The 24,529-nt window shown below is 43.8% G+C and overlaps 1 protein-coding gene across 1 annotated transcript in view; it reads right to left on the bottom strand.

Moving 5' to 3' along the window:
• LOC126471632 (elongation of very long chain fatty acids protein AAEL008004) overlaps nt 1-21,864 on the bottom strand; it is a 135,433-nt gene extending 113,569 nt beyond the window's left edge. The window contains exon 1 of the mRNA XM_050099868.1: nt 21,793-21,864. The gene's annotated coding sequence lies outside the window, so the exon portion shown is untranslated. The remainder of the gene's footprint in view (nt 1-21,792) is intronic.
• Between the last annotated feature and the right edge of the window lie 2,665 nt (nt 21,865-24,529).

The raw sequence follows: 24,529 nt of genomic DNA, 5'->3' as shown, positions 1-24,529 counted from the left end.
ATCGCAACATTGTGTACCGTGATTCGTCACTCCACATAACGTTTTTCCACTTTTCAATCGTCCAATGTTTACGCTCCTTACACCAATCGAAGCGTCGTTTGGCTTTTACCAGCGTGATGTGTGGCTTATGAGCAGCCGCTCTACCATGAAATCCAAGTTTTATCACCTCCTGCCTAACTGTCATAGTACTTGCAGTGGATCTTGATGCAGTTTGGAATTCCTGCGTGATTGTCTGGATAGATGCCTACCTATTACACATTACGACCCTTTTTAACTAAAGGCGGTCTCTGTCAGTCAACAGACGAGGTCGGTCTGTACGCTTTTGTGCTGTACGTGTCCCTTCACATTTCCACTTCACTATTACTTGTTTATCAGTGTGGAAATCTCGCGTTCAGACGTATGTCACAAGTGTCACCCAATCACCTGACCACTTTCGAAGTCAGTGAGTTCCGCGGAGCGCCCCATTCCGTTCTCTCACGATGTATAATGACTACTGAGCTCGCTGATATGATGTACGTGGCAGTAGGCGACAGCACAATGCACCTAATATGAAAAGGGCATGTTTTTTTTTTTTTGGTGCGGGGTGTCCGGATACTTTTAATCACACAGTGTATCTCCGCACATTGATACGCTAACATCTATACCACACTGTCCACCAGAATCCACGGCAATATGACTAACCTAAATCAGTCTCACTAAAATGCAGTCGAAGAATATCACACTGTCATGTCCCTGAAGAGCAAAACTTTTTTTTACTACACGATTAGTTAGCTGCAGAGGTCTGCACCAGTCTGATAAATTGTCGAGCTCTAACTGGATACAGTGCAATTCTTACAAATAGTTTCCTTCAGATAACTGGAAAATCTGCGAAGGAACGTTCTTTAGAAATTATCGAAGTGGTACTGGCTTAGAAGATATTAGGAAGTCTGGAAATAACAAATGAACTTTTCTCCTATGTTGATAGAGCAGAGGAAACCACGTGAGAAAAGGCGAGCTGCGTTTCGCACAGTTATTGTTTTCTATATGGTGGCTCCTTAAAGGTGTGGGCTGTGTTTGCGTGAAATGGACTGTGTCCTCTGGTCTAACTGAACCGATCATTGACTGGAAATGTTTATGTTTAGCTACTTGGAGACCATTTTCAGCCATTCATCAACTTCATGTCCCCAAACAAAGATGTAATTTTATGGATGACAATGCGCCTTGTCACCGGACAATTTAAAAAAAATGATTTGGCCAGAAGATCGGCCGACATGGATCCCCTAGAACATTTATGGGACATATTCCAGAGGTCAGTTCGTGCAAAAAATCCTGCACCGCAACACTTTCATAGTTATGGACGTTTACAGAGGCAACAGGGCTCAGTTTTTCTGCCCAGGAATTCCAGCGACTTGTTGAGTCCATTCCATCTCGAGATGCTACAATATGCCTGGCAAAAGGAGGGTCGACACGATGGTAGGAGATATCCCGTGACTTGTCACCTCAGTATATTACGGGAACAGCTTTATACAGGCTAGGCCGATGACAAAACGTAAAACCAAAATTTCAGGACGCATATCTCATATATACACTAATAGAAAAAATCGCCGCACCAAGGAGGAGTTCTTCGACATAAACAAAAGTTTGTAGGTGTCTTTTTACATCTGAAACATGTTTTCTGTTCAAGTTTCACGCCAGTTTCATAAGAGTGACGCTAGTAGCGCCGCTATGAGAATGCAAATCAGGTTCGCTTTAAATACACGCTGTAACTGTCTTCAGCGTTATTTACCTCTGAGACTGTATGTGGTGAAATGGTGTTAGTCAATAATGTCTTTAAAGTGACAAAGATGCCATTATCAACAGCTCACTGGGTTTGAACCAGGCCGTGTGATAGTGCTACGAGTAGCTGGATGTTCCTTGGGCCATATTTCAGAAAGACTTGCTAGAAATTTAGTCACTGTACATGACTGCTGGCAGCTGTGCTCGCGGGAGTGTACGGTCACTAGAAGACTGGTCTCCGGACGGCCACATGGCACTACCTAGAGGGAAGTCCATCGTGTTCGGCGTGTTGTTCCGGTGCATCGCACTGCATGTACAGAAGCAATCTGAACAGTAGTTGGCACCGCAGTGACACAACAGACTGTTACAAATCGGTTACTTCAAGGATAGCTCCAAGCTAAACGCCCTGTAGTGTGCATTCCACTGAACCACCAAACCACCACACATTACGACCCTCTTCAACTGTCGGTGGTCTCTGTCAGTCAAGTGACGAGGTTGGCCTGTAGGCTTTTGTGCTGTACGTGTCCCTTCACATTTCCACTTCAGTGGACCTAGGGATGTTTAGCAGTGTGGAAATCTCACGTTTAGACATATGACAGTAGTGACACCCAATCACCTGACCACGTTCGAAGTCCATGAGTTCCGGGGAGCGCCCCATTCCGCTCTCTCACCATGCCTAATGACTACTGAGCTATCTGATATGGAGTACGTGGCAGCAGGTGACAGGACACTGCACGTAATATGAAAGGCGTATGTTTTGGAGGGGGGGGGGGGTCCGGATACTTTTCATCACTTAGTGTACGTCCATACTGAGGGGCTGTAGTCTCAGCGATTCATCAGTCTCGTCATTGGTGATCACATGTAACTCAGGAGGGAAATGTGTACGTCGTCTGTTTTGATTCTGCAAATAGTAGCGGTGCTGAGTTTAGAGGCGAACAGTGTTTGAAATTTTTATTCTAGGATACAGACATGCCCCGTCGACGAATGCGTACTCTTGTTGGGCAACTTCATCCATTTGAACGGGATCGCATTGTGGGCCCGCGGGAATCTGGATGGACGTATCGACTGACTGCTGCACATGCTGGACACACTGGTGTGGCGCTGCTTTCGGCAGTGGTCTGTGCAACATTCGAACAGCCGTAGACCAGATTCTGGCCTTTCGCGTTGTACTCATGCAAGTCAATATCAAATGGTTCAAATGGCTCTGAGCACTATGGGACTCAACTGCTGTGGTCATAAGTCCCCTAGAACTTAGAACTACTTAAACCTAACTAACCTAAGGACATCACACACATCCATGCCCGAGGCAGGATTCGAACCTGCGACCGTAGCGGTCGTGCAAGTCAATATCAACGGAATGTGCGAGCAGCAGTGGCCGAGCGATCACCGTCCCAGAGAGGAAATCGGGTGCATGTTGCACCTCCTGTGTCGCAAAGCACCAATGGGAAGCGTTCACTTGCAGCTGTGATAAGCTCACGTGAGCGTCTTGCCACGCTACCGCTACATCATCAAACATGGCTACTCTGGTGTCATGAAAGAGTTGCTGAGTAGTGGAATGGTGCTGTGTTGTCTTCAGCGAAGAGAGCAGGTTCTACCTGTGTATGTGTGTCGGATATACACGCGTATGGCGTAGAGCTGATGAGCTGGCTATTTCAGAGTGCATTTGCCCTCGACACACAGATCCTAGGCTTTGCGGTATGGGGGTCATCAGTGTCAACTCGTGGTCGCATTCGGTGTATCTGCAGGTTAAAGTAATCAGTACCCGAACGCTACACAGGTAGTATCCACGTGCCATTGCCTTTTCTTCGACAGGAAGGTGATGTGTTTTTTCAGCAGGACAATGCACATCCATATACGCTCTCTGCGACACTACGTGCTCCTTATGGCGTTCAACAACTGTCCTGGCCGGCAAGATCACCAGATATGTCGGCAATCGATCATGTATGGGACACGATGAAGCAGGAACTTAATCGTTCTGCAGAGCCTGCAAGAACTGTTGTCGCATTTCAACAAACGTTGCATGATGCTTGGACCGTCTATTGCAGGATGCCATTCGGCATCATCTTTATGATAGTTTGCATACCTGCGCTGCCGCCTTGGGGTGATTCTTTGGGCTCCCTGTACTGTAACATGCGTGTTTCATTTGGTCTAATGGCCGAGCGGTTCTAGGCGTTTCAGTCTGGAACCGCGCGACTGCTACGGTCGCAGGTTCCAATCTTGCCTCGGGCATGGTTGTGTGTGATGTCCTTAGGTTAGTTAGCTTTAAGTAGTTCTATGTTCTAGGGGACTGATGACCTTAGGAGTTAAGTCCCATAGTGCTCAGAGCCATTTGAACCATTTTTTCATTTGGTCTAAATTTGTTTTCACTTCTGCAATGATAAAATACCTGTCATATAAATGCCAATAAAATGATCTCGTCCTTGAGGGTGTTGCATCTTTTTCTGTCAGTGCATTTGTGTGTGAGGAGCGTCTCCCGAAAGTTGGGCCATACCTTGCTGCTACATCTTACATAAGAGTTTCCACAAGTAACATGGACTCACCGTAATATGTCAGCTGTTTTGAACAAAACAGTGTTTCTTCATAAGTAATAATGCCTAAAGTAGACGAGTAGCATGATGAAGATGTACACAGTAATTAAAAGATATTGCTTGTTCTTTTGATTTCCTGTCCTGATATTTGTGAAGTTAAGCAGAATCGTCTGGAGTAAATCCACTGGCAAGTAAACCGACAGAAGAGAGTAAAGGGAGTTGGGGATATTTGTACTAAGATGAGTTAGTATGCAGCTTTAAGCAGGAAATTATGTTAACATTTCTCAAGTATGACATGAATATCGTGGACTTCCTATAATTTCCTGGTAATCTACGACAGTATTCTGCTACCTACCATCTCGTGCAAGGTGGGGGGTGAGTATATTAATAGTACTACTTTACACTCGCGTTTTTTTATTCGTGGATGGTAGACGAGAAGGAAAGATCACCACACGTCTCTAGTTTTATCATCATAGTCAGTATGCCAAATCTATATGGAATAATGTGGTATGATATTGTTCTCAATCGTGCACGCGTCCTCTGAATCTACATCTACATCTAAGTGAATACTGAGCTAATCACATTTAAGTGCGTGGCAGAGGGTTCACCGAACCACCTTCACATTTCTCTATTATTCCAATTTCTTATAGCGCGCGGAAAGAATGAACATCTATATCTTTCCGCACGAGCTCTGATTTCCCTTATTTTATCGTGGTGATCGTTCCTCCCTATGTAGGTCAGTGTAAACAAAATATTTTCGCATTCGGAGGTGAAAGTTGGTGATTGGAATTTCGTGAGAAGATTCCGTCGCAACGAAAAACGCCTTTCTTTTAACGATGTCCAGCCTAAATCCTGTATCATTTCTATGACCATCTCTCTCATATTTCGCGATAATCTAAAACGTGCTGCCTTTCTTTGAACTTTTTCGATGTACTCCGTCAGTCCTGTCTGGTAAGGATCCCACACCACGCAACAGTATTCTAAAAGTGGACGGACAAGCGTATTGAAGGCAGTCTCCTTAGTAGGCCTGTTACATTTTCTAAGTGTCCTGCCAATAAAACGCAGTCTTTGGTTAGCCTTCCCCACAACATTTTCTGTGTTCCTTCCAAAAATGTTAAGATAAAGTCATTATGGCATCTGCGGTATATCGTTTTGTAGTATGAAGTTTTGTTTGTGAAAAGTGGACATCTCTTACTTTAGGTAGCATCAGGGATTTATATTCAAATGCATTTTTCCCCTTTAAGGAGAATAAATTTTTAAAAATTACTACGTAACGTTGCAGGTGGGTCAGTGATAAAGCGTACAAATCTTTCTCATATGCAGTTAGAAAGTATACGGCACGAAGTTTGAAGCTTCCCGCATTTCCCAAATACTGATGACACTTCAGACTAAGTTCCTCCATACTTTCGCATGGCCACAAAAGAAACATACAAACTTGTGGATTCTTTGTTTCAATCGGTCACCTAAAAGACCTACTGACGCTCATATTAAGATATAACATCGAAATATCCCCAGAAGGTCGTCATTAAGCTTTACCTGTCGTAATACTCGGATGATGCAATGCTGCCAGACACCTGTAGAGTCAAGCTGATGTGGATTCTTTGTTTCAATCGGTCACCTAAAAGACCTACTGACGTTCATATTAAGATATAACATCGAAATATCCCCAGAAGGTCGTCATTAAGCTTTACCTGTCGTAATACTCGGATGATGCAACGCTGCCAGACACCTGTAGAGTCAAGCTGATGTGACGCACGCGTGAACTCACGGAAACAGGAAGGTTTTCAGTCATTAACAGCTCGAGAGCAGATAACAGAAATTATGAAAAAAATTCAGAACGAAGATAAGACGTAAATAATTAAAAGTATGAATGCTGACTGGATAATTAGCACACGTTTGACTGACAGGTAGAAACGGAACTAGCAGCATGAATTAAGATTACTCGGCGGTTAACTGTTTGCATGGATAACAGCTATTTAACGTATTCAGTATTACACAAGATAGCATATGTTCAGTGCTTTCTTTAAATGAAGATTTCCGATACTGTGTCCTTTACCTCGGTGGGTAGAACAGTTGTAAAATGGTAGTTTATCTAACGTGGCTTTTACTTATTACTACAGGCTTACTGCCAAACTATGTGCTGTTTTAGAGGTATTTAACACTATTTCGGGTTCCCACAGACAATCTTCGAGCATAGAATGCTTGTAACTGTCCTCGTGAAAAACTGAGAATACGACTAAGTAGATTTGAAAACCTGAAACAAGTTACTGTGGAGACGAAATGGATGCACAAACTTGTCATGTGCTGCACTAAAATTTTCGTTGCCAAACTAATTTTTAAAAATTCCAAATTTGTTAAGTTTCGCCACAATGCGAGCTGTGTATCAAAGAAGTCCTCATTATGTTTCCACAAGTGGTTCCGAAATCTAAATGATCTTAATTGACATGCGTAGAGCATTTTCCTTCGCGAACTCATAGTTGTTCCACATTCTATTAAAAGAGGACGCAAAGTTACATCTTCGCGATAGTCGAACTTAACGACAAATTATGATGGAGACTTGGCTGAATTTAATTAGAATGGAGGCGGTAACTGACGCTGGCCTATTTGAGGAAACCATCCGGGCACGCACTTTAAGTGAATCAGTGTGTCAGGAGTTCTTTTGCCCATCGCTCCTCCAGAACACTATCCAGTGTCGCAACCGCACCACCACTTCCCTGTTACGTTGGTGGAACGAAAATTTTGTCTCTTTTCAAAACGCAAAAAGTTTTGAATTTTAATACAATAAGCAGCAACGTTTATAATAGATCGTAACTCTAAAACTGACCACGTTTCGCCATCAATGACGAAACCCGTAACACATTTAAATTGCCAGAATGAATCTTCATACTACAGAGGAGTGTGCGCCGATTTGAAACTTTCTGGTTGTTTAAAACTTTGTGCCGGCCAGGGACTAGAGCCTGGGACCTAAGTCTCGCGCAGGCAAGTGTTCTGTTGACTGTGCTATCCAAGCCGACTCACTAACCGCCTAAGGCCACACAGGACGGATCGTGAGTCTTGTTTGGATGATCAGTCGGTAGGGCACTTGTCTACAAAAGGCAAAGGTCCAAGGTTCAGGTCCCGGTCCGACGCACAGTTTTAAACTCCAGGAAGTTTTATATATAAATTGTTTTGCAGTGGTTGGCATAAATATTTAACATGAAGATCTTGGGACCAACAGCTGTCTTCACAAACCCACACTGTCCCAGTTCTCTGATATAATGCATACCATCCCCATCACCTGTTCGTAGTGCGAGACTTCAGTTTATCATGTTGGACTAACCAGAAACGTTGTGATGGTCGGACATCGGCCTAGTGAATTACGTATTGCGTATATTCTAATGTACGTTAAGTGCAGTGGTTTCTAATTATCTTCGGGTAATACTTATCAAATGGTAACTATCATCAGCACGAACTATTCTTGAACGATCACTATTCTGTTCACGTTGAGTGAAAATACACTCCTGGAAATGGAAAAAAGAACACATTGACACCGGTGTGTCAGACCCACCATACTTGCTCCGGACACTGCGAGAGGGCTGTACAAGCAATGATCACACGCACGGCACAGCGGACACACCAGGAACCGCGGTGTTGGCCGTCGAATGGCGCTAGCTGCGCAGCATTTGTGCACCGCCGCCGTCAGTGTCAGCCAGTTTGCCGTGGCATACGGAGCTCCATCGCAGTCTTTAACACTGGTAGCATGCCGCGACAGCGTGGACGTGAACCGTATGTGCAGTTGACGGACTTTGAGCGAGGGCGTATAGTGGGCATGCGGGAGGCCGGGTGGACGTACCGCCGAATTGCTCAACACGTGGGGCGTGAGGTCTCCACAGTACATCGATGTTGTCGCCAGTGGTCGGCGGAAGGTGCACGTGCCCGTCGACCTGCGACCGGACCGCAGCAACGCACGGATGCACGCCAAGACCGTAGGATCCTACGCAGTGCCGTAGGGGACCGCACCGGCACTTCCCAGCAAATTAGGGACACTGTTGCTCCTGGGGTATCGGCGAGGACCATTCGCAACCGTCTCCATGAAGCTGGGCTACGGTCCCGCACACCGTTAGGCCCTCTTCCGCTCACGCCCCAACATCGTGCAGCCCGCCTCCAGTGGTGTCGCGACAGGCGTGAATGGAGGGACGAATGGAGACGTGTCGTCTTCAGCGATGAGAGTCGCTTCTGCCTTGGTGCCAATGATGGTCGTATGCGTGTTTGGCGCCGTGCAGGTGAGCGCCACAATCAGGACTGCATACGACCGAGGCACACAGGGCCAACACCCGGCATCATGGTGTGGGGAGCGATCTCCTACACTGGCCGTACACCACTTGTGATCGTCGAGGGGACACTGAATAGTGCACGGTACATCCAAACCGTCATCGAACCCATCGTTCTACCATTCCTAGACCGGCAAGGGAACTTGCTGTTCCAACAGGACAATGCACGTCCGCATGTATCCCGTGCCACCCAACGTGCTCTAGAAGGTGTAAGTCAACTACCCTGGCCAGCGAGATCTCCGGATCTGTCCCCCATTGAGCATGTTTGGGACTGGATGAAGCGTCGTCTCTCGCGGTCTGCACGTCCAGCACGAACGCTGGTCCAACTGAGGCGCCAGGTGGAAATGGCATGGCAAGCCGTTCCACAGGACTACATCCAGCATCTCTACGATCGTCTCCATGGGAGAATAGCAGCCTGCATTGCTGCGAAAGGTGGATATACACTGTACTAGTGCCGACATTGTGCATGCTCTGTTGCCTGTGTCTATGTGCCTGTGGTTCTGTCAGTGTGATCATGTGATGTATCTGACCCCAGGAATGTGTCAATAAAGTTTCCCCTTCCTGGGACAATGAATTCACGGTGTTCTTATTTCAATTTCCAGGAGTGTAGTTTCAATGCATATTACCAAAAATAATCAGAAGACTTCCAAATGTCTACTATCTTTAGGGGGAAATTCCCTGTCGTTACAACGCCCCATTTGTGAGTGTTCACACAATGTGACAGGTGGCACCATCTCTTTTCAGCAGAAATCAAATAATGAGAAATGTCAGTATTATCAGACTCTAAGATGATATATGTTTCACAGTGCAACTTTATGTGCTTCACGATATCGTTAATTTCTCTCCACTTCCTTTACGACAAGAGACTAATAAACCCGTAAAAGCCTTACGGATTGTCGTACTATCGTCGAATTGGTTGTATAGAATGGGTTTCTAGCATTTTTGATCCGCTAATTGAAGTTGTCATTTCTTTGACATTAGTATTACGGCAAATGCCTTGGTAAGTTGCTGTCTGAAGAAATTATGTACATGGATCGGAACATGTGTTGCAAGAGAATCTGTTAACTGTGAGACGCAACTGTTTGCAGGAAGCTTTACAAACCAGAATTGAAAATATTTTCTATTCTGAGAACATAATTGCTTAGATGAAGTCCATATTTCCAATCACTGATATTTATCCGTATTACACCTGTGCAGATCAGTTTGTCACATTTTGTGTAGGGCATCAAGGAAGGGGAAACTGGAGTAAACAGAGCAGCGATGCATTCCGCACGAGTGTTTCAGTTATCATTGAGAGTGTAAAGGTGAAAAATGCTACGCAGTCGGCTTTGCTACAAGCTCCAGCAATGCGTAATAATATCTCACGGTGACCTTGGACAACATGATGTCGGCCCGTGTGCGTATCTATCTATCCTAAACGTGGCACGAGCCGCATGCAGCATAGTCTACAAAACAACTGTTACAAAACACTAACACTACCATTACGTGACTAGCATATCATTCTAATTAACAAACTGAATACGTGATCGTTTGATCTATGGGAGCTAATTATTTAAATGTGAACATTTAGACGACAAAAATGCAGAGTATTAATTTTTAGGTGGGTTGTAATTTTGTCATAACTGGATTCCAAATCATGAGATAAGAACAAACATTCAACACAGCTAGAAGCAAATTTTATTAATGAAATAGACGAATACTGTCTTCGCGATGATAGCATGCTGAAGTACAGGGTTATTACAAATGACTGAAGCGATTTCACAGCTCTACAATAACTTTATTATTTGAGATATTTTCGCAATGCTTTGCACACACATACAAAAACTCGAAAAGTTTTTTTAGGCATTCACAAATGGTCGATATGTGCCCCTTTAGTGATTCAAGCCGATAATCAAGTTCCTCCCACACTCGGCGCAGCATGTCCCCATCAATGAGTTCGAAAGCATCGTTGATGCGAGCTCGCAGTTCTGGCACGTTTCTTGGTAGAGGAAATTTAAACACTGAATCTTTCACATAATCCCACAGAAAGAAATCGCAAGGGGTTAAGTCGGGAGAGCGTGGAGGCCATGACATGAATTGCTCATCATGATCTCCACCACGACCGATCCATCGGTTTTCCAATCTCCTGTTTAAAAAATGCCGAACATCATAATGGATGTGCGGTGGAGCACCATCCTGTTGAAAGATGAAGTCGGCGCTGTCGGTCTCCAGTTGTGGCATGAGCCAATTTTCCAGCATGTCCAGATACACGTGTCCTGTAACGTTTTTTTCGCAGAAGAAAAAGGGGCCGTAAACTTTAAACCGTGAGATTGCACAAAACACGTTAACTTTTGGTGAATTGCGAATTTGCTGCACGAATTCGTGAGGATTCTCTACCGCCCAGATTCGCACATTGTGTCTCTTCACTTCACCATTAAGAAAAAATGTTGTTTCATCACTGAAAACAAGTTTCGCACTGAACGCATCCTCTTCCATGAGCTGTTGCAACCGCGCCGAAAATTCAAAGCGTTTGATTTTGTCATCGGTTGTCAGGGCTTGTAGCAATTGTAAACGGTAAGGCTTCTGCTTTAGTCTTTTCCGTAAGATTTTCCAAACCGTCGGCTGTGGTACGTTTAGCTGCCTGCTTGCTTTATTCGTCGACTTCCGCGGGCTACCCGTGAAACTTGCCTGCACGCGTTCAACCGTTTCTTCGCTCACTGCAGGCCGACCCGTTGATTTCCCCTTACAGAGGCATCCAGAAGCTTTAAACTGCGCATACCATCGCCGAATGGAGTTAACAGTTGGTGGATCTTTGTTGAACTTCGTCCTGAAGTGTCGTTTCACTGTTATGACCGACTGATGTGAGTGCATTTCAAGCACGACATACGCTTTCTCGGCTCCTGTCGCCATTTTGTCTCACTGCGCTCTCAAGCGCTCTGGCGGCAGAAACCTGAAGTGCGGCTTCAGCCAAACAAAATTTTCTGAGTTTTTCTACGTATCTGTAGTGTGTCGTGACCATATGTCAATGAACAGAGCTACAGTGAATTTATGAAATCGCTTCAATCATTTGTGATAGCCCTGTAGTTGTTTGCTTCCATTTACTTCAGGATACATTCTTTTCGAACTAATAGGAGTATTCTAAGAGACAAATACTTCTGTAAACATCAGGAGCAGAAGAAATAGCTTTTCGTTGACACATTTCTAATAATTTACTAAGCTTTAGTGGATTTTCGTGTCAGCGTGTTAATTACTAACATTACAGTAATTTCAGTGCTGGCTCGGTGGAAACCTGTTTCATCATTAAATGAATATGAAATCGTTTTTCAGTTTAATTCTTGAGAATGGTACAGAGCAGCTGAAAAATTTACATACTGTCACTAACAACAGCGTACAGGTTTTATTTAAAAGACCACCGACAATGATGTGTTGTGAGGAACAACAGACTTAATTTTTCAAGCGAGTACCACAGTCTGGAAATTCATTATTCCGGCACTGTGGGGTGTCGAAATTAGAGAACGATGGATTCAAAGCTTCTTCGCATTATGTTTGGCTACGAAACCCATTAGCCATCTATGTAAAGGTTTGTCAAGGACAGCAGCTGCGAGATAGCTTACTGTGTGGAGCAGGACAATAAACTGTTCCGTTTTCAGGATGATATCCATGTACACAAATTCATGTTCTAGTCACTGTAGAGGCTCACAGCTAGAGCACGATACAGGTTTGCTGATGAGTGAGTGATCCTCATTTTGTTTAGAAACGCAACAAGAATGTCACACTGTGCAGTACATTACAAAGAGGTTCAAAATTCTGATCGCCAACTGTATTTAAGGGTGAACTTCGGCGATATACACAATCGTCAGCCTAGTTTGAGGTTATCTTCTTCACTGTGTGGAGTTCTTGTTGCGTTTCTTACGAAATGTGGAAAGCCATAAATCCAAACTGTTCTCTAGCTCCAGCATGGCAGACTCGCCATGAACAGCTCGACATTTGACTACAAGGATGTGGAGATCAACCTAAAACACTCAGGATGGTTGAGTAGCAGTCCATCGATCGTCAATCCGGCGCGAAATTTATCTATGGTTGAGGCTCAGTTCCCCGCCTCGTAATCTATGAAAAATATTAACACTAGAGTTACAAATACATTTCACAGTGCGTACCAGCTCAACGTCTTTCATATGCAATGCACTCCGACATTTGATTGCAGAAGAATTTCCTTCGGTTGCAGATGTTTTAAACACTCATTTTCGAGCGGCATCATTGTGGGTATGAGGCTTCATCTTTGTGAAAATATAAAGTACATGTGTGCCTTGTTCACTGAGATATCAGGGTAGCATGGTTCTATTCTGGCATACTACTGTATGATGTATTCTACGTATATCTCTCACTTCATGCTCTCGTTAACTGGACTGTATTACAGCTTAACATGTTACTAAATTAAAATCTCCCGCAACTTTTTTCCGTCAGTACGTAAAGGCTAATCTCAGGAGCAACGGTAGCAACGCTGATACGGTCTACACTAAGACTGATTCACAGGGAAGATTTGTGTATACAAGGTGCTCTAGAAGGAATGATCAGTGTTCAGGAACATGATAGGAACGATTATTCGAAGCAAAAACGTCTAGTAAACATACCTCTAGAATGCATACCTTAAGAGATATGAGCACTTACTCAGCAGAACAGATGTGTTTGTCAGTAGCGAAGGTGACCAAGTGCTCACAGCCTTTAAGGTAATGTACTCCTATTTTACAGCCCATGTTTACTAGGCGATGTTGCTTTTTTGTTCAGCAGAAGAGAGATGTTTCACAATAGCAAAGATGGACAAGTCCTCATAGCTCTCGAGGTATGGATTTTACGTCCCATGTTTACTCCTCTCTTTTTCTTTGTATGATCGTTCCTGTCATATTTGTGAATATTGAGCATTGCTCCTGGGACACCCTGTATGATCTATCAGCACTACGACAGACAAGTCGTTCTGGTTGCCCTTGCGAAGCTGCGGCGTGTAGCTGGTTCAATACTACTGATTTATTTTACTTAACTTCACTGCGAACCATTCATGTGCATTTCCATGCGCAGTTGTAAGGCAAACTTACTTTCGTATTTCTAATCTCTGTGAAGTCACAACTTTCCACGTTACTCTCAATTACATTTTACAGAACACTATAATAGATGAAAGTGTGAGATACGACATTAAAATTACGCGACGAGCGACAGCTAATTATGTTAGTATCGTGTGTTACTTGAAAAGAAATCTGAAAACTCTTAACAGTTTATTTGGACGGATGCAGTGAGATAAATGGCAATGATCTCAACATAAAATTAGCTCTTACCGTTCCGAAATCAAATAGCTGTGACGTAACGACCATCACCGACAGAAAACCTTGCTTTCATTTGTTCGAATTTGTCTGTGTTTTTCGCGGTACTGAATAAATGCAAAGAGGAAGGCTTATAAAATTATTATATACTTGAAGTCTTTCCCAACTACGCTATCATAAGTACTGCCTCATACCGAAATGACGGCTATGTGAAGAAATAAAGCTAAGATCGCACTGAAACCAGTGTTCGACACACGTGATTCAGTGACAGATGAAACTCGCTGGCCTCGAATTACGTACGCTCCAACAACCGCAATAGTAGGGATTGTGATGAAACTACGGAAAATCACTGGAATCGATGGAAGGCACTTACTGCTCATTGAGCTTCGGACCAGCCCTAGTCGTATTACTAACTATTTTTTCTGTAGTACAGCCCAGTATTTCTTCGAGTTTCCATTGCAGATGTGATATCAAATTATATTACTTCGCCGGCCGCGGTGGTCTCTCGGTTCTAGGCGCGCAGTCCGGAACCGTGCGACTGCTACGGTCGCAGGTTCGAATCCTGCCTCGGTCATGGATGTGTGTGATGTCCTTAGGTTAGTTAGGTTTAAGTAGTTCTAAGTTCTAGGGGACTGATGACCACAGCAGTTGAGTCCCATAGTGCTCAGGGCCATTTGAACCATTTATATTACTTCCTCTTATAAGAAAAGACAGTTCAGTTTTTCATATTCGTCAATAGCTTGAAACGAATAAATATTCAGGGTGATCAGAAAGAGTCTGGAAAACTTGTAAGGGTGGTGCAGAGGTGTTGTGATTAGACATAATTTTTAAGAAAAAAGTTCAATACGTTGTGCCATTTCAGAGTTAATTAGCATTGTAGTTAACCAATCAGGCTTTTGAACGACAAATTCAAGCGGCCCGCCAGATAAATTAGTGTCAGTCTTTCTCATAGCTCAAATGATTGCGCACAAGACTCCTCAGCCTTTAGGTCGGTTTCGATCTTTACTACCGTCCCATGTCCAACTTTTGTATCGCTTTCCCGTTGGGTTTTTGGGAAACGAAACGAAGAACACGTCTGGCGAAGCCGGCTTTGGTCTCTGGCCGACCGCTTGAATTTGTAGGCCGAACGATCTGATTGGCTAACTTCAATGCTAATTAACTCGGAAACGGTGCAACGTATTGAATTTGTTCCTCAATTATTTCTCAGCCCAAAATACTCTGCAACACCCTTACAAGCTTTTCAGACTGTTTGTGTCCAGCCTGTACATACAGTGTGGATCACCTAAAGCTAGCACCGCAAATATTGCGGAAATGGAAAGTGCTACTGATGTGCACTTTTCGCAGAATGGGTAGATAGTCGGGGCTCTTATAGTTAGCTAATCAGTAGAATGTAATGACACTTAGGAAGTGTATTTTTGTACAAACATATACTTTTTTTTAAAATTGAACGATGACTATTGATAGTAACAAACTAAGAGTATGGCTCTGGCTCTGAGCACTATGGGACTCAACTGCTGATGTCATTAGTCCCCTAGAACTTAGAACTAGTTAAACCTAACTAACCTAAGGACATCACACACATCCATGCCCGAGGCAGGATTCGAACCTGCGACCGTAGCGGTCTCGCGGGTCCAGACTGCAGCGCCAGAACCGCGCGGCCACTTCGGCCGGCAAACTAAGAGTATGGTAAATTAGAATGTCACTGGTGTACGTTTGCAGGATTCTAGTGTGAGGCGTTTACGAGATATCGTATGATGAAAAGTTTCCACAGCGACAATTGTTTATGGCATTCAAGCTACGTAGTTGCTACATACGATGTTGTTATGTTTGCTTACAGTGCGCTTGTGTGTTCCTTGAGTTCATTGCGACTTGCTGGTCAGTCAGTGCGCGACAGACCAAGCAGCTGTGAGTGGACGATGGGATTTACCAATGAAGAAAAGCCGACATGCTCATGGTGTATGGAGAGTGTAGGAAGAATGCAGTTCGTTCTTGTACGGTGTATGAGGCAAGATATCCCAATAGTCGTCAACCATCTCGGCAATTATTTATCAAACTCTTCAACCAGTTACGTGAAGGTGGGAGTGTAACACTTAGGCAACGTAACAGAAGGAAACAAGTGGTGACAGAACAGGAGGAAATTAATGTTCTTGGTGTCGTTGCAGATGATCAGCACGTTAGCTCCCTCGCAATGGTAAAGGGAAGTTGCATGAGTCAGGCAAGAGTCCTACGCATTCTCCATCGAGATAGGTTCCATCCCTGTTACATCTCTCTCTATCAAAAACTGCATGGAAACGATTATGAGAATCGTGTTAAGTTCTGTACATGGCCACGAAGACACTATACTCTAGATGTATCATGTATCTCGTTTGGTGATGAAGCCACATTTGCCAACCATGGCCAGATAAAATGCCGAAACATGCACTATTGGTCTGTTGACAATCAACGTTGGCTTCGTCAGACTGAACGTCAGCGTTAATGGAGTGTAAACATGTGGTGTGGGATAGTCAACCACCAGCTTGTAGGTCAGTTTTTCATAGACGGAATACTGAACGTGAACAAGTATCGGAGCCTCCTAACAGACTACCTTCCATGGGTGCTACAAGACATTTCTCTGCAGACTAGGAGGAACCTGTAGTACCAACATGATAGCTGTCCAACCCATAGTGCACGAAGTACTACAGCATGTCTTCACGAATTTTTTCCATATCGTTAGATTGGACGCAGAGGACCTGTGCTTTGGCCGGCGTGGCCCCCGGATTCGACGCTTGTAGACATTTTTTTGTAGAGCAAGCTGAAGGACGCTGACTACGAGGACATACCAATTACACCCGATGAGAGACGTATTACTGCAGCTTACTCTGACATCCCCGCTGAAATACTAACAGATATGCAGCGGTGATTCTATACCAGACTGAAAGCGCACATTGCCGCTGCCGTTGGTCATCTTGAACACAACCTGTGATGGTCAGTTGTCTCTTTGGAAATTTGTGGTACAGTCCTATGGGACCGAACTACCGAGGTCATCGATCCATACGCTTACATACTACTTAATCTATGCTAAACTAACTTACGCTAAGGACAACGCACACACCCATGCCCGAGGAAGGACTCGAACCTCTGACGGGGGCAGCCGCGCGAACCGTGGAAAGGTTCCCAAGACCGCTCGGCTACCCCGCGCGGCAGTTGTCTCTTTAATGGTCATAATACACATAACTAGAGTATGCACTTTAGTGTGTGCTGCCACCAGTATTGTACAAGTGTGAGTGTGGGAACTTTTCAAAATACTATATCTCGTAAATGACTCGCGCTAGAATCCTGCAACAAACACTACTGACATTCTAATGTACCCTACTTTTAGTTTGTTAATGTCAATAGGCGCTGTTCCATTTAAAAAGTGTATGTTTGCACAAAAAGTACACTTTCTAAGTATTATTACTACTATTGATTGGCTAACAATATGAGCCCCTAACTACCAGTCCATTATAAAAAAAAAAAAAAAACGCACATCAATAGCATTTTCCATTTCGCAATATTTGCTGTGCACGTTTTAGGTGACTCACCCTGTGTACATTTTAGGGTGGTTCCACCACCTATCCTTGTGAACTTGCGACATAGCATACACTTCAGTGCTGCAAAGGGGACTTTCTTTGTCACCATCTGGGCATAAGTTCTCCGAACTTCGCACACACTGTTGTGTCCGAAGTGGTCAGCAATCTTCATTCAAGTAACCTCTTCCTAGTCTCGACACACGCAGCTGACCAAACATTGCCCGAAAGTAGTCCGCCCAAACATACATCCAGTAATGGGAAGCGGACTATATTTCAACCTAACGACTGCATCCAGAAATTGGAAGGTCAAATCATTAGAATGATTCACATCTCTACTGATGTACCTATACAGAAGTCTTCGTGGCTACTAAGAAGACAGCGTGGTCCTTCATGGTGTTTAGAGTGTCGCATTGCAAACAGAGACAGATTTGCGGCTCTGCAGAAGTTGAAACCCAGACTGTCTTGAAATACAGTACCTTTGGCATAACGAGATAGAAATATCAAGAATAAGGAGAATAAAAAAGAAACAGCTGAACTGATTTAACCATTCTAATATATCAACATGTATAAGATCATTGTGTGGACTTAAGAGAAAAGTGGCAAGTACTTAATAGGCACTGGAACGGAGACTGTGACCCCTAACCAACCAAGGGCATCTCGGCTATACCATGGAGTAATTCGCTCTAGTTACCTCCTTAGCTACTGCCGTGTACTTGTTCAGAAGTGCGGTTTGTACTCAGTTGCACCAATGAACAAGTATACAACCATTTTTAATGAGGGAGATGATGCAGCCTTGTCCTTAGCAGGTGACCCGACTGTTAAAAAGTCACATCATATTGCCATAGCTGGAAAGTCAACGAAATTTTCACCGCAATTTTTAACCTGCATGGGCAACAGGATAATTTCTCCATGCATTGAGGAAGCTGACTCGTTCCACTTCATTTCCACAAACTAAACTAAGCTATTTGTCGATGGGAAATCCCATAGTGGCTAAGTAGCTGTCATAGTGTTGGCCTCACCAACTACTTGTTAACGACACTGGAGTGCCTTATAAACAGCCACGCTGTCTACATCTAATCCAGACAGATGTTTTAGTCGCTCTCAGTGCAGGTTCAGGAGATTTAATTCTACCGTTGACAACCCTCTCCGTTGGAGGATATTTCCTGCTGAAACATCACTTAATAGTAATTATCTTCGATCCTGAGAAAGTTTCTGGGAAGTATAACATCATCCGACACCTCAATTCACGGAGCTTCCGAGGACGTCTTCATATGTTTTGCAGTTTTTCCTCTCTGCATATTATTTGAAATACGAAGTAAGTCATGTACTGTCTGATAGCTTTGATAATAAAACCATGTCCCCCAAGACCCATATAGCGTTTTTTATTTGTGAACCCTTTTTCAATTTGTAGCTCACATTCCAGCCATGCGGCAAGCACGGATCCGCTGTGGGTAATTTTAGGAGGCTGAAAGGAAAGATAAGGAAAAGATGATTTAAGTTTTCCGCAGAAAAGTTTTCGTTTCAGCAGTTCCGAAACACATAGATCGAACGAATTTCCATCGTTCTCCCGCTAACAACGAGTCTTAATAGAATTTCTGCAAGACGATCTTTTAGAAAAAGGGTTGGTCAAAATTGTGTATTTGACGTCAACGTTTAACTCTACCAGGCTTGTTGGAAGGCTCTTAATTGTTTTAGATGTGACTAATTTTAAAAAAATAAAGTATTTCAAATATAACTTTTTGATCTTTGCTTTATAATGTGTTAGACAAGCACCATAATTATAAAATTGTTTATACACATGGGTAACATCAGTATTACCGTCTTGGCTGCCCAAGCCGAGTTGTACACGATCCTGAAGCCATTGGAACACATGAGGCGCGACCGAAGGAAGAAGTTTCTAATTTGCTCAAATTCCCTTAGCGCACTTCAACAAATGTACTTAGCAGCCAGCCACACGTTTTGTAAGCCTTCCCTACTTAACACATTTATTACTTTTTCATAAGGTTTAACATCTGACAGAGACAGTGAAATCCATATATCTAATTACCCTAAATTTCTATCCCTCTGTTGTATGTCAACAAGATTTCAAAGTGTTGATGAAGTTGAAAAGTATTCAGAGACAGTGGAAAGACATTTATTTCGCTTGATAAAATGGCAGAGTTCATTCCAAAGATTCTGGGGTGAAAGTAGTTCGGCTGTAGCTTCAAATCAGCAACGCTGCTTATAATACGAACTCCATCAGGTACTGGGAATAAGCTACCAGAAACAAATGACCATATAAAAAAGTAAAAACGTAAGTCTTTCAGAAAGGACAACGATGCTAAATTGTACATGAGAAGCTTAAACAAGGGGAAAGTTGTGGAGAAGATAGTCGACTGTGCTGGGAAGCCGCAGAATCAGTGAGGCGCGTTTGCAGAGTGTCTGGGTGTCTCGTTACACAACTGCTCGGTGGTCGTGGGGAGCCGCTAATCGGCTGTTGGTTAATGAAGGAGGACGCGGGGTGCATCAGTGGTGCTGCCATCTCCCTTTTGCTCACAGTATTCGCCGCTCGAGATCCGCCAGCCAGAGGAGCACCGCGGACGACAGTAACCTGGCGTGAAATCGCGGAAGTTGGAGAAGCCGTACTAACGTTAGACGCCATCATGCAGCGCTGTCGAAGCCAAAATAGCATTAAATGTTACGAGGACGCAAAACTAGCTCTGCTTTCTGACGGTGTCTTTACCGCTCTTCGTAGATGAGGGATAATGAAAGTACACCTTTTCGTCAAAAATACATGTTCTGTAATCAACTGAAGAATGCAATAGACATTCCGAGCATGAAGTAAAATCTTGAATCTATTATCAATGCGTAACACCAACAATAGTATACGGGGCTTCAATTCTAAACCTGTGGCACCAACTAGCCAAAAACAGTAGCTTTCTATAAAGTGGTAAATAATGCGTTCACCACAGCCCAAGCTCTTGCGCAGCCAGTTTTCCTTTTTACTCCTTTCATACATGCATTCGCACGCTTATGGTGACCGTAGCAGATGAAACTGGACAGGTTTTAAGAATAGATGTGTGAAGAGTACGTACGCTAACCATAATTACGAGGACGTACGATTTCAGTAGTGGCTTTCAGCGAACTTCGCTCTATGAACCAACGCTGTTATTGATGTAAAGTAATTTTCACTGCCGGCCGGAGTGGCCGAGCGGTTCTCGGCGCTACAGTCTGGAACCGCGCGACACTACGGTCGTCGGTTCGAATCCTGCCTCGGGCATGGATGTGTGTGATGTCCTTAGGTTAGTTAGGTTTAAGTGGTTCTACGTTCTAGGGGACTGATGAACTCAGAAGTTAAGCCTCATAATGGTCAGAGCCATTTGAACCATTTAATTTTCACATGACACTTGACAACAAAGAGGGCGTACTTGATATTACCTTGTCACTTCTCTTCGTCAACTTCAAGATACTGTAACTTTGCTAATAATTCGGCACTTAAGTCTCCCCCACAGAATCTACAGAAGTGTATCCTGAAGATATCGTGTATTTCCCTTTTTGCTGACGAGTGGACTTGAGCCTGATACGGGAGGCGCATACGTGTCTATTGTACGCATCAAGAACGGTGAAATGTAGATGAGATGTAAAGAACTCTTAGTCACAAAATTCCTAGAAAAAATCCGTAAAGTCATGTCGAACGTACTGAGGTTTCCCGGAATGTTTGGGATTTCTCTGAAAGTTTATATCATTTCCAGTAGCTCATTGAGAGAAAAGTTAATTTAGAAGTGTTTTCTCGCAGTTTTAGTAGTACCCAGCTATTGCAAATGTTTAAAAAACAAAATTTTCCAAGAAAATTCTATAACGGTATATCAATAATCGACTTAAGCAATCAATTTTAGTAAAATTTAGTGCCATGTGTCGACATCCAACGTTGGTACTTAAAACATATTATAGTGGGCTCATATTTAAGTTGGAATAATAAAATAGTTCATCAAGCAGTTTAAACCACAGCTGCGGAGATCGAAATACCATTAACATAGTTTTACTTTGGGTAGGTGAAACATCTTTCTGAATGTATACACAAAGTGTGCGACTAATAATCTTGGGACCGTAATTCTGTTGTATAGCTTGACTAGGTGTTTTTCACCCCGAGGGGTGGTAATGGAATGGGAGCGATCAAATAATAGTGGTCTTACAGAAGAGTCCTGGAAAAATACACGTTTCCCAACAGAATAGCATGATGATACACTGCATCCAAAAAGCAGAAGTAGGTTCAGATTTGGCTTCGGACGTCAGTTTTCGACCCTATGCAGACAGAGGCACCGTCTTCCAGAGATGGAGACACACTCTTTCGCTGGGACTCGCGAATGTTTACGCCGCTCACCTGTGAGGTGTGCTCCAGTGGCGAGTCTTGCGTCCGCCAAGCCGCGAGGTCGACGCCGCACTGGCCCGCAACGCGCACCGCTGCTCACAAAATGCACGCGGCGGGGGGAGCGTCCTTGTTTCGCCTGCCCCTTCCTCCGCCAGAGAGCGCTGCTGCCGCTGCCGCTGCCGTCGACTCTCCGGAAGGTTGTCGCGCGTCCTTACGGGCGGCCGCAGCTTCCGCCCCTACACGCACACGAAAGAAAGCGGTGTCGCCTCGGCAGCAGTGGGACCGGCTGGCTGTTAGCTTCGGTGCTTAGCGATGCGTTCACTACATCAACATCTATGTTTTAAGTGTGTGGACAGAAGGTATTTCATGCACCATTGTCGCTTCCCACCTTTTCTGTTCTAGTCGTGAATGGTCTGCGGGAAGGACCACTGTTGGTAAGCCTCTGTGCCTACTCCACTCTTTCATTTTACGTTTGAGATCTTTTCAAGAAAAAGAAATATATTTTTGAAGATTCCGATTAAGAAAATCGATGACAGATTCATTATGAAGTTCTTTTTGAGGTAAAACGAAAGGAGCATACGACCAGTCGTTATGGTATACATTTCCTGCGTCTGCTATAGCAGTACTTCGGGCTGCTGGTTGTTTACGCCAGTGGCCACAAGTTCAGAGTAGACGACAGAGGGCAGTCTCCTGCCTCACAGCCAGAAGAGGAGTGAAAGCGGTTTTGCAGTAGAATGCCATGCTGTCGTCCGGCCCGTGTCATCTGATCTGAGGTTATGGCCAGCGGCGAAAACATCTAGCATCCCGAAGTACAGCGCCATCAGCCGTCGGAAATACGTACCAAACGATTGCTCCATCGTTTCTTCCTTTATAAAGACCTTACTCTAATTTTCATGTGGTTTTCATTCTTAGACGGCCTTACTCTATATTACACTTTACGAATAACTTACACAACTTTAATGGTAAAACTGACACATTATGCGGTTTTTACAGTTGAAGATTGGTCTTAGAGAGGACGTGCGTATCTAGCGCAAGGGGAAATAAAATGTGCAGTTAGTTGTATCTGTGCTACTCACAGGTATTTTCCCCGTGTATTTTAATTGCACATCACTTAACTCGTAAGTAGAGGCAGTAAAAATATTTTTACTTGATTTACCATCTTCATATAAACCTCTGGCACGTCTCCCGTCCGAAAGAACAGATACCATCTTCATATATATATATATATATATATATATATATATATATATATATATATATATATATATATAGTTAAGGCTCACCGGCCATTTGACCATCTTCTTCTGTGCGAATGCACAAACAGTGCCCCAACTCTTACGGGAATCGCCGGTAAAGCCGCGAGTAACGAGTATAATGGTCAGGGGCACTATGAATATAGTGCAGGACAATAAGTTCACGGGAGACGTGGAAGAGATACGTCCCTGGAGTCGCACTATCCTCTGTGTCCTCGGTAGCTCAGATGGAGCAGGCACGGTAGCTCTGCGTGTTCGTTCAGAGAGCTGGTTGGCCTCTGTAACAAAACAACTGAGTAGAAGGATCAACAAACGAACTTGAATGGATGTTATGTGACGTCCGCAACGAAAAAAAACACAACGATCAACAACTAAAAACAAATGCGTAGAGCGTCTGCCATGTAAGGAAGAGATCCCGGGTTCGAGTCTCGGTCGGGGCACACATTTTCAAGTGTCCCCGTTGACTTATATCAACGCCTGTATGCAGCTAGGGGTATTCATTTCATTGTAACTCTTAATTTTTACCTATTGTTGCATCTGACGATGGGTACTGTGGGCCGGAACCTGCTATGATTGTGTCATAAAAAGTGACAGTGTCAAAGAAATAGAATTTTATAGTACATATTTTACTCTTCCAGGAACGTACGCTGTCAGAATTTCAACAGTAAACTACACCATTATGCAAAACGTCTCTAATTGCGCCTGCAGCTCTAGTTGGGTGAGCATCTTCGTGACACTTCCAAGCTTACTAAAATAACTCGTGACGAAATGCCCTGCTCTTATCTGGATCTTCACCATTTCCTCTAGCACTCGTTCAAATGGTTCAAATGGCTCTGAGCACTATGGGACTTAACATCTGTGGTCATCAGTCCCCTAGAACTTAGAACTACTTAAACCTAACTAACCTAAGGACATCACACACTTCCATGCCCGAGGCAGGATTCGAACCTGCGACCGTAGCAGTCACGCGGTTCCGGACTGAGCGCCTCTAGCACTCGTACCTGGTACGGTTTACAGACAGACGAGTAGTATCCAAATACTGATCAAAAGAGCGTTTTGTAAGGTATTTCATTCGTTGGTGGACAACAATGACTGTGGATTCTTCCAAAGTTTTATGTAATTGTTGCACCTTAAATCGCTCTACACGAATACACCGAGCTATTTAATGTATGTGTCTGCTTTCAGTGAATGTACGCCAATGGCGCAATTATGCAATGACGAGGCTTTCCCAACATTTATGCTTAATACATTACATTTGTCTATGTTGTGGGCCAGCCGCTAATCCTCGCGCCAAGTCTCAATCCTCTGCAGGTCTTCCTGTATTTTGCTACATTTTATAGCACTGCGACTTCTCTGTGTATATCACATAGTCCGAGAACAGCTTCATGGAACATCTAACGCTATTCACTACCTCATTTACATGTATTGTGATCAGTGGAGGTCCTTGAACACTCCTTTTGGGTACACCCAAAATTATTTTGACGTCGGAGGATTTA

This window comes from Schistocerca serialis, chromosome 3, assembly GCF_023864345.2.
Source record: "Schistocerca serialis cubense isolate TAMUIC-IGC-003099 chromosome 3, iqSchSeri2.2, whole genome shotgun sequence".
NCBI lineage: Eukaryota > Metazoa > Arthropoda > Insecta > Orthoptera > Acrididae > Schistocerca > Schistocerca serialis.
This window is presented reverse-complemented; position numbering and strand designations above follow the sequence as displayed.